This window comes from Humulus lupulus, chromosome 6 (genome assembly GCF_963169125.1).
Source record: "Humulus lupulus chromosome 6, drHumLupu1.1, whole genome shotgun sequence".
In the NCBI taxonomy this organism is placed as follows: Eukaryota; Viridiplantae; Streptophyta; class Magnoliopsida; order Rosales; family Cannabaceae; genus Humulus; species Humulus lupulus.
The window spans coordinates 131,251,918-131,268,018 of NC_084798.1; the positions used below are offsets into that span (position 1 = coordinate 131,251,918).

The 16,101-nt window shown below is 38.8% G+C and overlaps 1 long non-coding RNA gene across 1 annotated transcript; it reads right to left on the bottom strand.

Annotated features, from left to right (window-relative positions):
* Positions 1 to 14,391: 14,391 nt before the first annotated feature.
* Positions 14,392 to 15,776, bottom strand: LOC133784199 (uncharacterized). Its single transcript, XR_009871194.1, has 3 exons — positions 15,702 to 15,776; positions 15,166 to 15,245; positions 14,392 to 15,043 (listed from the first exon to the last, which is right to left on the bottom strand). It is a non-coding gene; the product is annotated as an uncharacterized LOC133784199 (long non-coding RNA).
* Positions 15,777 to 16,101: the final 325 nt, after the last annotated feature.

The window sequence follows — 16,101 nt, forward strand, 5'->3', positions numbered from 1 at the left end:
ACCTCCGAGAGTAAGCGTGCTAAGGGTAACTGTTATGAGCCACGGTTCACTAACTACACTGCCCTTGTCGAGTCTCGAGCAGAGGTGTATCAGGCCACAAGTTCCAGTGTGCCTTACAAAAGACCCGCTGCCATTCGAAAGGATATTTCGAAAAGGGATACCACCAATTTTTGTCATTTTCATAATGACTACGGACACGATACGAACGAGTGCAACCAGCTGAAAGATGAAATTCAGTTCTTTATTAGACAAGGACACTTGAGGAGATACGTACGGGCCTCGGGGGGCTTCCCAACGAGAGGCTCCAGGTGGCAATGAGCAGGCACCTGCATGCCAATGCTCGCCACCTTTGCAGCCTGATCCTGTGGCTGGCACTTTACTTACCATCTGCGGAGGCCCGCACCTTGCGGGAAACAGTGGGAAGGCAAGGGAACGATATGCTTGGACCCTACGCCACGACTAGGAGATCGAGATGATGACTGTGGAGGACCGGGCATCAAAGAAGGCTCGGTCAGAGGACGGTGAAATAACCTTCTCTAATTGTGATGCCCAACATGTTCGATTCCCACATTCCGATCTACTGGTCGTGGATGTTCAAATTGCCAACATGATGGTAAAAAGAGTGCTGGTCGATACAAGAAGTTCAGTTAACATCCTATATAAATCTTCACTGGAATGAATGAAGTTGTCCGTCAAGGACTTGGAGCCCTGCAACCAAACAATTTATGGTTTCTCTGGTGAGGGACTCGCTCCAACAGGATCAATCAGACTTCCGGTAACACCAGGTACAACGCCCACTACCAAGACATTACTCACTACTTTCATAGTGGTCGATTGTCCTTCGAATTATAATGCTCAAATTGGAAGACCCATACTGGTTGACCTTCGGGCCATCACCTCAATATGGCACCTGGCCATGAAATTCCCAACAGACTTAGGGGTAGGACGCATGTTGGGAAATCAGAGGGAAGCAAGGGAGTGCTATAATGCCTTAATTACTAAGGCCAAGAAGGGAATGTCGATGAGCGCTCCCCCAGAAAGGTTGCAGATGGCCATTGATATACAAGCCCAATCAGGGGATGAAGTCACCAAATAGGGTGTTGCCCAAAGTGAGGATAGAGACTTAGATCCTCTCTTTGGGGATTTTGAGGAAGATGTTGGACCTGTCGAGGACCTTGAGGAGGTCCAGCTTGACGAAAAGTTTCCGACCAGAGTTGTAAAGGTCGGCAAAAATTTGGAAGCAACAACAAAGCACGCACTGGAGGAATTTTTAAGGAAGAACCAGGAAGTTTTCGCCTGGTCACATAAATACAAGGCTGGGATAGATCCTGCAGTCATCAGCCATGTCCTGAACGTCGACAAAAGCTTTCCACCCGTGCAACAAAAAAGAAGGTTGCTCGATAAAGATAGATCGAAAGCCTTAAAAGAAGAAGTTGAAAAACTAAAGGAGAATGGGTTCATCAGGGTAGCATTTTATCCATCGTGGGTCTCTAATCCAGTACTGGTTTCCAAGCCTAATGGCAAATGGCGAACCTGTGTGGATTTCACAGACCTTAATAAGGCCTGCCCTAAGGATTGCTTCCCACTCCCAAGGATCGACCAGCTGGTCGATGCAACTGCAGGACATGAGATCCTCTCTATCATGGATGCATACTCAGGATACAATCAGATCAGTATGCATCCCCCTGATGAGGATCACACTAGCTTTCAGACCGATGCAAGGTTATACTATTATAAAGTAATGCCCTTCGGATTGAAAAATGCAGGTGCGACTTACCAGCGACTAGTTAACCATATGTTTAAGGAGTTGATCAAAGTAAACATGGAGGTATACGTAGATGACATGCTGGTAAAGTCAAAAAGGCAGAAGGACATGTGAAGGATTTACAAGAGTGTTTCAATGTTTTGAATAAGTATCAAATGAAGCTAAATCCTCTAAAGTGTTCCTTCGGAGTAGGATCAGGGAAATTTTTGGGGTTCATTGTCAATTCGAGGGGAATCGAAGCCAATCCTGAAAAAAGCAAAGCCCTGATCGATATGAAATCGCCGGTAAAAATCAAAGATGTGTAAATTTTGACTGGAAGGATTGTCGCGCTCAGTAGATTTATTTCAAAATCGACGAATAAATGCGTCCCTTTCTTTAATCTACTTAGGGGAAACAAGAAGTTCGAGTGGACTGAAGACTGCGAACAGGCTTTCCAAGCCTTAAAAGCCCACATGGCACAGCCTCCTGTCTTATCAAAGCCTATAGATGGAGAAACTTTGTTCATTTACCTAGCGATCACCGAATATGCTGCTAGTGTAGTGCTAGTAAGAGAAGAAGAAGGCGTACAAAAGGCAGTATATTATGTAAGCAAGAGGTTAATCGGGGTCGAATTGAGGTATCCTCCCATTGAAAGATTAGCCTATTGCCTAATTTTGGCTTCGCGAAAGTTACGTCCTTACTTCCAAGCCCATCCAATCACAATCTTGACTGATCAACTCCTTCGACAAGTTCTGCAAAGGTCAGAGGCTGTTGGTCGCTTGATGAAATGGGCAGTCAAACTCGGGCAGTTCGATATTACATACTCATCGCGAGTAGCTGTAAAAGGACAAGTCTTGGCTGATTTCATTGCTGAATTTACTGAACTCCCAGACAGTGAGCAGAGTGAAAAGCCTAGTGCACCTGAGCCTCAAGATGTAGCTCCTTCGTGGAAGCTTTTCACTGACGGATCATCCAACGAATCTCACGCAGGAGTGGTATTGATAACGCCAGAAGGGCATCGATTTCACTGTGCAATTAGGTTTGATTTCGCCACTTCAAACAACAAAGCCGAGTATGAAGCCCTACTCGTTGGGTTAAGGTTGGCCAAGGACATGAGCATAAAAGTGCTGGATATATACAGTGATTCACAGCTGGTAGTGAATCAGGTCTTAGGGGAGTATCAAGCACGAGGTCTGAAAAAGGTGGCCTATCTAAACAAAACCAAAGATCTGTTGGCACAATTTGAGAAATATACCCTCCAGCAAATACCTCGAGATCAGAATTCAAACGCAGGCGCCTTAGCCAAACTCGCGAGTGCGAAGGATGCCGACACTTTAAATATAGTGCCAGTTGAACGGCTACGCGAACTGAGCATACAAGCAGATGAAATCAATATGGAGGTCTAGTTAGCAGATACATGGATGGCACCATACTGGGAGTATCTCACGAGTGGTGTACTACCAGCAGATAGAAACAATGCCAGGACCCTTCAGAGACAGGCTGCTAGGTACATACTGGTCGATGGTGTTCTATACCGAAGAGGATACTCCATGCCACTGTTCCGGTGTGTTACGCCAAAAAAGGCTAAAGAACTGATGAAGGAGGTACATGAAGGCTTCTGTTGATATCACGCTAGGGGGCAGAGCTTATCAAAGAAGATTCTGAGGCAGGGTTATTTCTGACCGACCATGAACGAAGACTTGATGGAGTTTGTGGGAAAGTGTGATAAGTTTCAGAGGTTTTCCAAGATCCCACGTGCAGCTCCTAATGAGTTAAAGCAGATGCAAAGTCTGTGGCCTTTCGCAATGTGGGGTATAGATTTAATCAGGTCATTGCCAACAGGAAAAGGTGGAGTAAAATACGCAGTTGTAACAGTCGACTACTTCACCGAATGGGCCGAGGCCGAGCCACTTGCAACCATAACGACAAAGAAAGTACTTGATTTTGTCATCAAAAACATTATTTGTCGATATGGATTGCCCAGAAAGATTGTCTCGGACAATGGTACCCAGTTTGATAGTGACCTATTCATAGACTTCTGCGAGAGGCATGGGATCATCAAGAGCTTTTCTTCAGTTGCTCATCCACAAGAAAATGGGCAAGTCGAAGCAGTAAATAAGACATTGAAGGATACCTTGAAGAAAAGGCTCGATGAAGCTAAAAGAACATGGCCAGAACAGCTGCCTGAAGTACTCTGGTCGTATAGAACTTCTCATCAAACATCAACAGGTCATACCCAATTTTCCTTGGCATACGGGTATGAAGCTATGTTGCCAGTCGAGTTAGATCCATCCTCACATCGAAGAATCACATACGACCAAGACCAGAATAGCCAACTATTGATGGAGTCCCTAGACTTGATTGAGGAGAAACGAGAGAAAGCCCAACTCCGAGTAGCTGCATACCAGCAAAAAGTCGCTCGATATTTCAACTCCAAAGTAAAAGAGAGAAAATTCAACGTCGGAGATTTAGTACTTCAAAGAGTTTTCTTAAACACCTGTGACCCGACTGCTGGAGTACTCGGACCAAACTGGGAAGGACCTTACCAGATTGAAGAAGTCCTTCATCCAGGCACATACAAACTTGCACGCTTAAATGGAGATCTCGTTCCGCGCTATTGGAATGGAGAACACTTGCACAAGTATTATCAGTAAACAGTCCTTCTTATAGGACTGGCTTGTATTAATTTTTACTTTTTACAAGTTTTGAAAAAGGGTTAGTCATGTTACATGGCTGATCGCTTATAAGTGTAAGATCTGTCAAAGATCACTCGTAAAGACATGTTTAGTCCATTTAAATACGAGTTTTATAAGGGACTGTGCGCAGCCAGTCATTCTTGCCAAACTTTGTAATTTTTTACAAGTACTTGTTCATTACGTGTGTTGTTTTGCTATATTATAAGTTTTTCATTTTATACCGAGTAGTAATGTTCATACAAGTTGTGGTCAAGGCAAGTGACCAAGAACCTAAAGCTCCTCACTCACTTAGGGGGCATATAAGGAACATAGAAAGCAAAGCATACTAGGAGGTATGTAAACACATGAACAAAATAAGTGAAAGCATGCTACGGTACTTAGAGTATTTTCCAAAATTTATGTTTTGTTAAATCAAGCCAAAGTACTATGCTAAGTTCGGTCATGCGGATAGATATTACAATAAAACAGAAATATTATAATGTCATAGGAATCCTTTTACACCTCGAGCAGTATTGCTCGGATGTAAATGTTAAATTAAAAGGTAAAGCTGCCCATGCAGCAATAATGTTAAATTAAAAAGGTAAAGTTGCCCATGCAGCAATAAAAAAGAAAAAAATTGTCTTAACATCATGACCCGTGGGCCATGTATGGAAAAGAAAATAAAATAAGTAAAAAGAAAACAGGCTAAGAAGCAGCAGGAGGATCCTGGGGAGCATTCTGGTCGACTGCGCCTTCTGCAGCTTCCCCTCCTTCCATCCCCGTGGCCAGCGAAATCTCTGGGGAGGCAGGAACTCTGGCCCTTTCTTCAGCAGCCAATTAAGCAGTACAGCGAGCCCACTCAGTCTTCCTGGCGTCCTCTGGAAGGTAGTCGAAATTGGCACTTTCATTGTGTTTCCATAACTCATAGAAACATCGAAGTGTTGCATTCTTGTACCTATCCAGATCTTTGGCATTATTAAGCCTGAGCGGCTCCACCTGGCTCTTGAGGACAGCAATGCTCCTGTCCTTAGCAAGATTCTCCTCCTGAAGTCTTTTGACTTCACGCCAGTGGGTTCAGCTAGCATCTTGGTATTCATCTCTTTTTTTTCTGGCATTTTCCAAAGAGGCTTGCTTTTCTGCCAGCTCCGCAACCAAGGAATCCTTCTGCTGGGTCACCACCTCCAGCTCCCTCGCGTGCCTAGCCTCCGTGGCTTGAAGCTCCTCAGTTAGCTTCGCTCGGGTCTGATCGATGCTTGCACCCGCGCGGGCATGAGCAGCAGTCATGGTAAGCATGGCCTACAATCAAAGAATAAGAGTTATACCAACTTCAAAAAAGGAAAATTCAAGACCATGATCATAAAAGAGGAGAAAGAGTGCTTACACTGGCCACTTCATTAAGGGCCCTATTGAGGATCTGGTCGACCCCCGTGGTTTCAACTTCAGCCATGGCCTCTCTACAACGCTCATGCTTAAGGATGTGGGCGAGGCGATCCTTGGATGGCCTTAGGGAGTGACCTGATAGTCTGGCCCCAGGGAGAACACCCTCGGCTTGCTGGGCCTGTTCAGTAGGAGTCGTAGGTGAAGGATTTGTGGTAGCAGGAGGAGGAGGGATTTCCTTCTCAGTAGAAGCAGTAGGTTGGGCAGATGGTTGGCCAGAGGGCCCATCCTTTGAAGGATCGGTTGCTCGGTTCTTCTTGACTGGAGGTACTTGACTAGACTCACCGTCATGTTTCTTGGTCGATTTTCTCTTTCGAAACAAGGGAACCTCTACTTCCTGGGTGCTGTACAGATCGAAAACATTTACGGAAGCCATATCTGCAAAAGAAACAAATATGCAGACAGTATGCTAAAAATAAGTGACAAGTTATAGCACATCATAAAAGAGATAAAGAAAATTACAAAGTCCAATACCCGAGCTATTACTACTTGTCGCTACACTATTGATTCTACTAGTCACACACTCACTCTCTGGCATGAAGAAGTCTGGCCCTAGATTTGGAGTATATGTAAAATTTTCGTCCCCGTCAAATAAATGACAGGGAATTGGCAAGTTATCTAAGAGTGAAATAACAATACCGTTTTCGTCGGAAGACTCGTCTAAGTCTACGACAATCTCAACTGCCTTTTGTTTTCCCTTCCCTTGAGGGGCAGAAGACCTTCCTGCTGAGGGAGTGCCAGTGGGTTCCCTGATTGTAACCCCAGTCGGTCTCCATCGAGGAGGAGACGCTGGTGGTTGCTACTCGGGATTTCCCTCGGCAATGGCACTTACCGCCGCGGGTTCACTCATATCCTGATGAGAGGCCAGGAGGCCAACCAGCCTCAAGTTAGCCTCGGTGACCAGAGACTTGACGCTCTTCTTAGCATCTGTCATTCTGGCCAACATGGCAAACCTCAACACCATGTCTGGTGTTGGATCTGGTCGTAACCATGGGCCTGAAAAGCACAAGATATTTTAGAAAAATACAAGGAAAATTGTTGAGTAAAAATAGCGGCCAGTGGAAAAAGGCATTTACCTCCTCGAGCGAAGGGCAGGTTACTCGCAACCATGTCAGGCGTGAGGAAATACTCCTAACTATATTTCCCCACGTTGGAGATGTGGGTGGTGTCACTCAGGAAGGTTAGAGTGGTCTCCTGGTGACAAAAATGATAGAACCCCATACCAGACTGTTGGGGGTTGGATTTAAGGTCAAAGAGATAATTGACCTCATGGGGGGTAGGCTCTGGCCAATTTTTATGTTTATAAAGGATATAGAGTGCAGCAAGCATCCTATATCCGTTGGATGTAATTTGGAAAGGGGCGACACCTAAGTAGTTCGCCGCCCCCTGAAAGAATGGATGGAAAGGAAGGGTAGCCCCCGCCTCTATGTGATACCTCGACCAGGCGCTGTAAACGCCTCCAGGCAAATTAGCCCTTTGATCCGCAATGGGGATTTTGAGAGTTACCCCAGTGAGGCTATACTTCTTGAGGTAATTAGCAAGCATCCTGGGGGTTACTTGGCTAAGTGGAGAAAGATACCACTCGACATCAGGAAGAATTGAATGCCGAGGGCGAGCCGTAACCTGGATGAGAGGGTTTGGGACAATGTTTTCTCGACCACTGGTCGAGGGAACCCCAGCCTGCAAATCAGGCTGAGCTGGAGGATTTGAAGTGTGTTTAGGCTTTTTCTTTTGGGCAGTGGATTTGACACGACCCATTCTGGCTGAAGATGGTTGGGGTCTGGAAGGAGAGAGTCTAGAGAAAGGAATCTCGTGAATGCGCTAGGCAGGCTGTTCTTTGCCTTCAAGTAGTTGCGCAAGAAGATCGTCTTCGATCGGTCTCTCACCTCCCCACAAATCTGGCATTAAAATCTGCGGACAGAAAAATGGGGAGGTGAGGATGGAGAGTCTAGAAAGTTGGTTAGAATAACGCTGGTCGTGTATAAAAGTCAAACTTTTATACAACAGCATTCTAACAAAAAACTAACTTTTTCATGCGAACAGTTTGAAAAACAGATCAAAAAGTGAAAGTAAAAAGTTTTTTCTGAAAAAGCTTTTTCAACTTCAATAAGGGCGGGAAAATCTCAGTTTTTCAACTAGCATAAAAATCAAATTTTTACTTCGATTTTACGTCCTAAATTTATGATCTCGACTATCAAACTGATTCATAACTCCTAAATGGCAAAGATACACCATCCTATCCAGCATCACTCGATAAATGCCCTATTTTCATGCATTTCTACCCAAGAACACAGACAATATCAGAACCTAAATGGTTAACTGACATCGGCATACACAACAAAAATGAAGAGTGCAAAAGTTATGAAGCTTACCGATGCAAAGATTATGAAGCTTTGAAGAAATTCCGAGCGTAGGTGAGCGAACGGCTGATTCCTGGAACGTCGAAAGATGATCTTCAGGGAGAGTATGGGTTCTGACTTAGGGTTTCTTGGTAAAAAATAGCTTGCGTAAAAAGAAAAAGGAAGTTCTGGAGGCTATATATTTCGTCTGCAGTATGAAAAAAGAGGTAATAATAAGTTTCCTCTTTTCAAAGCATGGGGAAGAGTGATAGCCGTCAATGGATTACTTGGGAACCGAAAAGGCATGATTAGACAGGGGTAGGTCACTTTTTCCAAGAAGGCACGAACTACTCTGACAGATTTGGTTGGGTAATCGAATAGTCATTTTCCTTAAAGTTCATTTATTGTTGGTCATAATAAAAAAACTTGGGGGGCAAATGTTATCCAAAAAGCAGGCATGGGTGATGTGGCAAACATTTTTAACGCGTGGCTGACACCTGGCAGAAGTTCTGTTCGACCATCGACCAGTGAGATTCCCCTGACATAACATTTGGATTTTATATACGACCAGCCTAGTCGTATACTCCATATATTTTGAGATAATTTTGTACAATTGTAATCATATCCGAGATTATCTCCCATGATCCATGATGATTCGATTATTTAGGAAAGAATATCTGTAACTAATTTGTGTAATCCTCCTTGAGCCTATAAATAGAGAGAAATAGCTCAAGGAAGGGACTTTTTGGTTGATTTAAGTTTATACTTTACAAGATAATTAGAGCTATTATCTTACGATTGTATTATTCATCTCTCTCAGGCCTGTGAAACTCAAAGAACCCTAGTTCTTTGATCACTCCTTTGAGAATTAATATCAATAATAGCTTAAGAGGACGTAGGTCATTACCAATTCGTGGGGCCGAACCACTATAATTTGTTGTGTCGTTTACTGTTCTTTCCATTAGATCTATTTCAACACCTTCATTCACATCAAGCATTTGACTCCATGTCAGTTGACCAAATCGAGGGTCAACAGAGTTAGTCTCTCATACCAAGCCGATGGGGCTTGTTTCAGCCCATACAAAGATTTTTGCAATTTAAAAACATGATTAGGATTGTATGGATCCTCAAACCCTTTGGGTTGCTCCACATAAGCTTCTTCATTTAAAAGACCATTTAAAAAGGCGGATTTTACATCCATTTGGAACAATTTAAAACCAAGAACACATGAAATAGCTAGTAATAATCTTATGGATTCAAGTCTTGCAACAGGGGCAAATGTCTCATCAAAATCAATTCCTTCAACTTGAGTGTATCCATGTGCAACTAGTCTAGCTTTATTTCTTATTATGGTCCCAAATTCATCAGTTTTATTTTTAAATATCCACTTTGTACCTATAACATTAGTATGACTCGGTCTAGGGACAAGGATCCATACCTCATTCCTTGTGAATTGATCTAGCTCTTCTTTCATAGCATTGATCCATGATTCATCATTTAAGGCTTCCTTCACATTTTTTGGTTCCAAAGTAGAAGTAAAACAAACAAATTGAACCAAATTTACATACCTCTTTTGAGTGACCATAATCTCTTCAAGATTTCCCAAAATAAGATCAGAAGAGTGATTCTTTTTTACTCTGATTGATGGTTCTCTTTGAACAGAGTCAGAGGAAATAACTGGATTTTCCTTCTCTGTTTGCCCAGTTGTTGTTTCGACAAAATCTGTTAGGAAAAAATGTATTTGCCTCAATGGAAATGGTAAGAAATTACAACTCTATGCAATATATTACAAATAAATAATGATTGATTAAAAAGGAGTTACAACTCTATAACTGAAAATTACAAATAAACAAAGAAAAGAAAGAAGATGATGAAGAAGAAGAGAATAGTGAGAATACAACTCTTAAACAAAATATACAAGTAAATAGAACAAGAGAATAAGAAGGAAAACAATAGAATAAAATGAAGAATAGAAACACAAGTAAACTCTCACTTACACAACCTAAGTGAAGAGGGTTGGGGATCACCAACTTGAACAAGGTTTAAAACCTTTGTCCAAAAGCTTATTTCCCCCTAACTCAAGCACTATGGGATCTCTCTCAAATATTGGAAATGCTTTCTGGAATTATCAAGCCTCAAGGTGTTTCTAGCCAAGTGCTCTAATGGATAGAAATGTTGTGTCTTACAAGTGAGCTATAGGCTCCTATTTATAGAGTTTAGAGACACCCTTTGAATTTTAAATTCCACCAACTCCCAAGGCTGTTACCAATGTTTAATTGGATTAATATGGAATTAAAAAATAGATTTGGTAGTTATTTGGGTTTTTTGAGTCGTTCAACAAAGATTGAAAAAACTAAAAAATTGGTCAGTTTTTGGCCTGTGGCCGCGGCCAGAGACATTAGTGGCCGCCGCGGCCTCCGACCAATTTCAGCACAAAAAATGTGCTGTTTTTCCAAACGGGTCCAAACCCTCCCAAATGATTTTGTAACTCCCAAAACACATTATTGGGGTTAAAATCATATCTCTAACAGCCATATCACATATGACTTTATGAAATTCATCTCAATATTGTGTAACAACAATTTTACACAATAAAGGGTAATATTTGGAAGTTACAAATTTGTAACACCAAATGTGTTACAGTATTTGGATATATCTCATATATCTAAATATTGTAACTCTCTATTATATGTTACAATATGTGACACACTTTGTCACATTTATTTAATCTAAAACATTATATTATAATATAATATAAAATTACATTATATTATAAAATAATATAACATTCCCCCACTAGATTAAATAGTTATCTATTGTAACACTTATTTAATCAATCATTATATTTTGAAATATAACATATCCCCCACTTGATTAAATAAGAACTCTCTCTTATAGGAGTCATTGCATTAGTGCATAAAGCAAAGTATTTTTCAACTTGAACTTTACTATAGTGTAATTATCACAAAATTTGTCAAAAATTTGGTTGCACTAGGCATTGAACCATCTTTTCATGATAACAAATCGGCGATAACATACACACCTTTGCGATGTTCACTTGAGACCTATATGTCTCGCTTTGCACCGTTAATGGCTATGTGCCACTACAAGAAAAAACAGTATTCATAACACTTAAAAACTGCTAACCGGGAGTATTGATAACGCTTCTGAAAATGCTAATGTAGCCCCTGTTATTAAAAGTCCTGTCTTTTCTATAACAGTATTCGAATGTTATGTTCGATGTTTTCTTAAACTATTCAATAACACATTTTTAGTTGCTATAATATTCAAATAATAACATTTAGTTAGAGTATTTGGTTATAAATTTGAAGTTTAATATTATACTTTTTGCATAACACTTTTCAACTGTTACATTTGATTATTTTGATAACGTTTTTAGTTTGTTATATTATATAAATCATAACAATTTGTTACGTTTATAATATGTTTCTAAATCATAACATATTAAGGTTTTTTATTGTGATAAGAGTACTTATAAGTTTTTTTTTTAATTAAAAGATTTTCATTATTGTATTTTGATAAAAAAAAAATCAAAATTAATCATAAAATGTAATTCTCAATATATTGATAAACCATAAGTATTACATTAAACAATAACTAATTCAAACTATGAATGTGTCTATTTCATGAGATCTTAGTTCTAACTTAAGTTTGAAAGCATAACATAATAAAGTTTCTTGAACATTTTTTACTTCAAAAATGAACAACAAAAACATTACAAGATACACAAAAGTAAACCATGCATGAAACTTGCTCCATCCTTCAATTCATCATCCTTTGTGCACTTGTCTGGAAGACAAAATTCTCACATTCTATGATATCCCTTTGGGTCTAGTTGACAAGTCCTGGAAGTGATCTGAACCTAAAACAGCACATATGGACATTAGACACATATTATTTCCCTTAAAACCAAATAGATTATTACATAGATATGCATGAACATCAGATGAGATGAACCTCATACCACTAGCTATTTTTCACAGCTTAATGATTATATGTGCTAAAGACAAAAAAAAATGGAGATGCTTAAAAATTAACAAAGACCTGTAAAAGATTTCATTAACCCACTTGGAATCCAAACTAACATGTATTTAGCCCAGGTAATGAATGAATGCTATACTATAATTTTTACAGACTTATAATACCTCACCAACATTCATTGCTTCATCTGTTAATGCAGCCACTGTAAACACAACTCCTAACAAACCCTCAACAGCCAGAGTTATTGCATGAGCTTCACTAGCAACTAAGACTGTAACAAACCCATGGACATGGCAAGCCAAGATGACAACCCAAGCAGTAACAAGTTCCTGAAATGCCAGAAAATCAACTAGCAAAGAAATATCAAAATATAAATAAGCATACTAGAAAACAAAATGAAGATTCAAACAAAGCTTGGGAACATCTGCAAGATGAAAACTAAAATAAATAAATAATATAACAAGTGAATGCAAATCCAATCCCATAACTATCATATAAACTATAACTTACCAAAGCTATAAATAAGAAAAGAGAATACAGTGCAAATAAAATCAAACTTGTCAAACAACTTGCTGCCATTAAGACATTATAGTTTTTCAGACAGTAGGGAGCAATGAAGACATAAAGTGTTTCATAACTTTCTTCATAAAGCAAGGCAAAGGCTTGATACATTACAAACATAATCAAGCAAAGTTTTTTTTTCAAATAATAAAAAAAACAGCTATATGTCCTTTACTAATATTAAAACAAGGAAATACAAATCAATGCAACTTAATCTTAACTAGAGTTTATAAGAGCAAGCATATTCCTACTGAATTCTCAATAACTTAGTAATATAATCAGAATTTGGTATTATTCCATTGTATGCACTACTAGGAAACAAGATCTTAATCATATTAAGTCACACAATAGCCAACACATATATTAACATCAAAATAAAATAATTATAATAAAATCAATGATATTACCTCAAGATCTTAATCATATTAAGTCACACATAGCAGAGTGAAAAGAGCTTACCCCACAGCTCAACAACATTTTCCAATTTCTAAAAACAAAATCTAAAATAGAATTGAATAGAGAGAAGTTAGGGCAAGAGATTGAAATAAAATAGAAAGATTCAGATTTTACCCAAAATTGCAGAAGAAAAAGATGAGAGACTTGGATTTCTAAGAGAAAAATCTAAAATGACAGAGAGTAATCTATATTCATAATTCTACTTTGGTTAGGAGTGCCCAGCAAGAGTAATAGTTGCACACTTAATTGCTACATTGTACCTATAGAGATGAAATGATAAAAGAAAAATTATGCCAGGCATAAAGAGTATAAGCAAGGGGAAATGATTTCACAGCACAATAAGATTAAAATAAGAGGAATTATGTATATGTATAGGACAGTGGTGATGAATGAGAGAGAAAGTACGAGTGCTGGGGAATTGTAACTAACTAATGGGGAAGTTTTGGTTTTATTTTGAAGCAGTGGATTACCAATCACTGCTCTAAATCCCCTCTATTATGAGAATAACGTATGGGGCAGGGGAATAAAAACTACTGCTCAAACGAAAAGTTTCCACATATTGCAGTAAAAAGAATCATCTAGTTGTTTTTTATGCCCTGTTTTCTTAATTTGTTTTCTATTTCTATTGTTGCTCTTTGCAACTACTTAGAAAATAATTCCCTTACACTGCTCTCTAAACACCTTCAGAATAAAGGAAAAGCTAGAAGGAATCAAATAACTCAAGAAAATAAAAGGCCAAACAAGAAACTAGAATACACTCAAGCCGTATATTATAACAACTCAATGACTAAGAAACAATAAAATAACTCAAAAAATATACCAATTCAGAGAAATAAACAAGAGATAACCACTATAAATTCCAGCTACCTGAGTTAGCAAATAGACATATATACACATTCATCAAATTAAACTACAACAATCATAAAAAGCACAACCTTTTATTTACTCTCTTGCTAACTAAACTATGAAAAAGAAACAACAAGGTTTGTACATGAAACAAAGAAAGTTCAAAGAAAAGTCCAGAAAAAAGAGTTAACAGTATGAATGCAGTCCCAATGGAGTGACTAATAAACCTCTTTTAATATGTGGACGGAAAGAGAGGCATACTTGGTTTCAAATATGTATCCAAGGAAAAAGAGTCCATTCCAGAGTTTTCTGATTATTTTGTAGGCAACCCTGTATTAACACAAGTAATTAAGTCAAAAATTTCAACACTCAATAGCTTTGCAAGTTGCAATGGCCACAATTAGCAAAAAATCACTAGTTTCCATATATCTCAAGTTCACATGTTGTGCTTACTTCAAAACTAAGAGAACAAAACTAACAATTGTATTAATGTTAATCAATGCAACTATTTTAATAGTAAATTTTAATATATTAATACGCTAACAACAAAAATCGGCCTTTAATACATTTTCATTTATAAGGGTTGTTGCTCTTTAACTTTCATCCCGCTTGTTTATGCTAAAATTGGTAGGAGAAGGGAGAAAAAGTATATTCTGTTAAAAAAAAACAGTTTCATAGCTTAAGTTGCTGTTTATTTTCAAATAAAGGGAAACTAAAAACAAAAAATAATAACTGGTAAAAAAATATAGTGGAATGGTTATATTTACAGCCTCTAGAGACAAAGTACTGACCTGAGTTTCTCCACTGGAAGACAACCCAAAATCAATGGGCCTGACCTCTCAACTTAAGAAATATAAGCCATTAAACCTACCCAGGATTATGCCTCCCCCAGAGTAGTGATACGTTTTTGGGCATTAACATCAACACAGCCAGCTATCTTTCCAACTTTGGCATTAAGATTGCCTTTCACTTGCTTTTTTCTCCTGCAACAGTGTGTTAATAATTAGAGCAAAACCCAAACAAGCAATTTGATTTAGAAATAAGAAGCAACAAACACACATGACTTCTGACATATTGGCAAGATTGTTATAATCCCAGAACCTACATCAGGAGGCACATTACTGATAAACAATCCGTATAAGCCCATGCCAAAGATCAACATGACAGTCCCAGCAAGATAAACATCTGTGTCATTGGATTACATTATTAGCAAAAGAAGCTCGTAATGAGAAAAGATAAGACCAGAAAACAAGGGAATGGGACAGTTTTCTGTTCAAATATCAGTCCTCAAATAAACCATTTGGATCAATAGAGTGGCACAATTACATTGTTTTTTAGCTCTGTAATAATCAGTTGTAACAAGTCTTGGGAGTTGTAATAGTGAGAAAGAGTGAAAGAAGATAAGCCAGGGCTGAGAGGGTGTTTTCTCGAAAGGGCTTCCAAAGGATACTCTTCTCAATGTGTTTCTCAAGCTTGTATTGAATGAAGTTGTAACTGTGTAATTGATAGTGGAGAAGGAAACAAACATCTTTGCATTTTTTTTCTCTGTTATTTCTTTTCTTGTTCATTTGCTTGTGTGTGTGTGTTTTAGTACATAATTGCATACACATTGAGAGAAGGAAAGAACTGTTGAAAAGTTACCAATTGCTTCAACTAGCCGCAGAACCATTTGTCCAGCGTGAATCCCTTTAACATAGCTACTCCAGTAAACTTTATATGCATCAACAATATAAATGCACCCCTACAAAGATTGAATTTAGTCTGAGTATTCATGTACTATATATAGTACCAAATACACTTATGTTCATCACTATAACTTATACTTAAATATAACTAAAATGAATTGAATAATGGCTATGGTATTTCAATAATTTTGTAGAGAAGAGAAATTACATTGAGAAAGCACAAGAGGGAACCAGCCAATGAACCTGCAACTACGAAAAGTGCCAAAAATCAGAAGTCGAAAATCACTTGCCCAACAGCAAAAGAGTCAGAAATTCTTTTCATTTTCAACATGGTTCATAACCCATTTGAGTATACT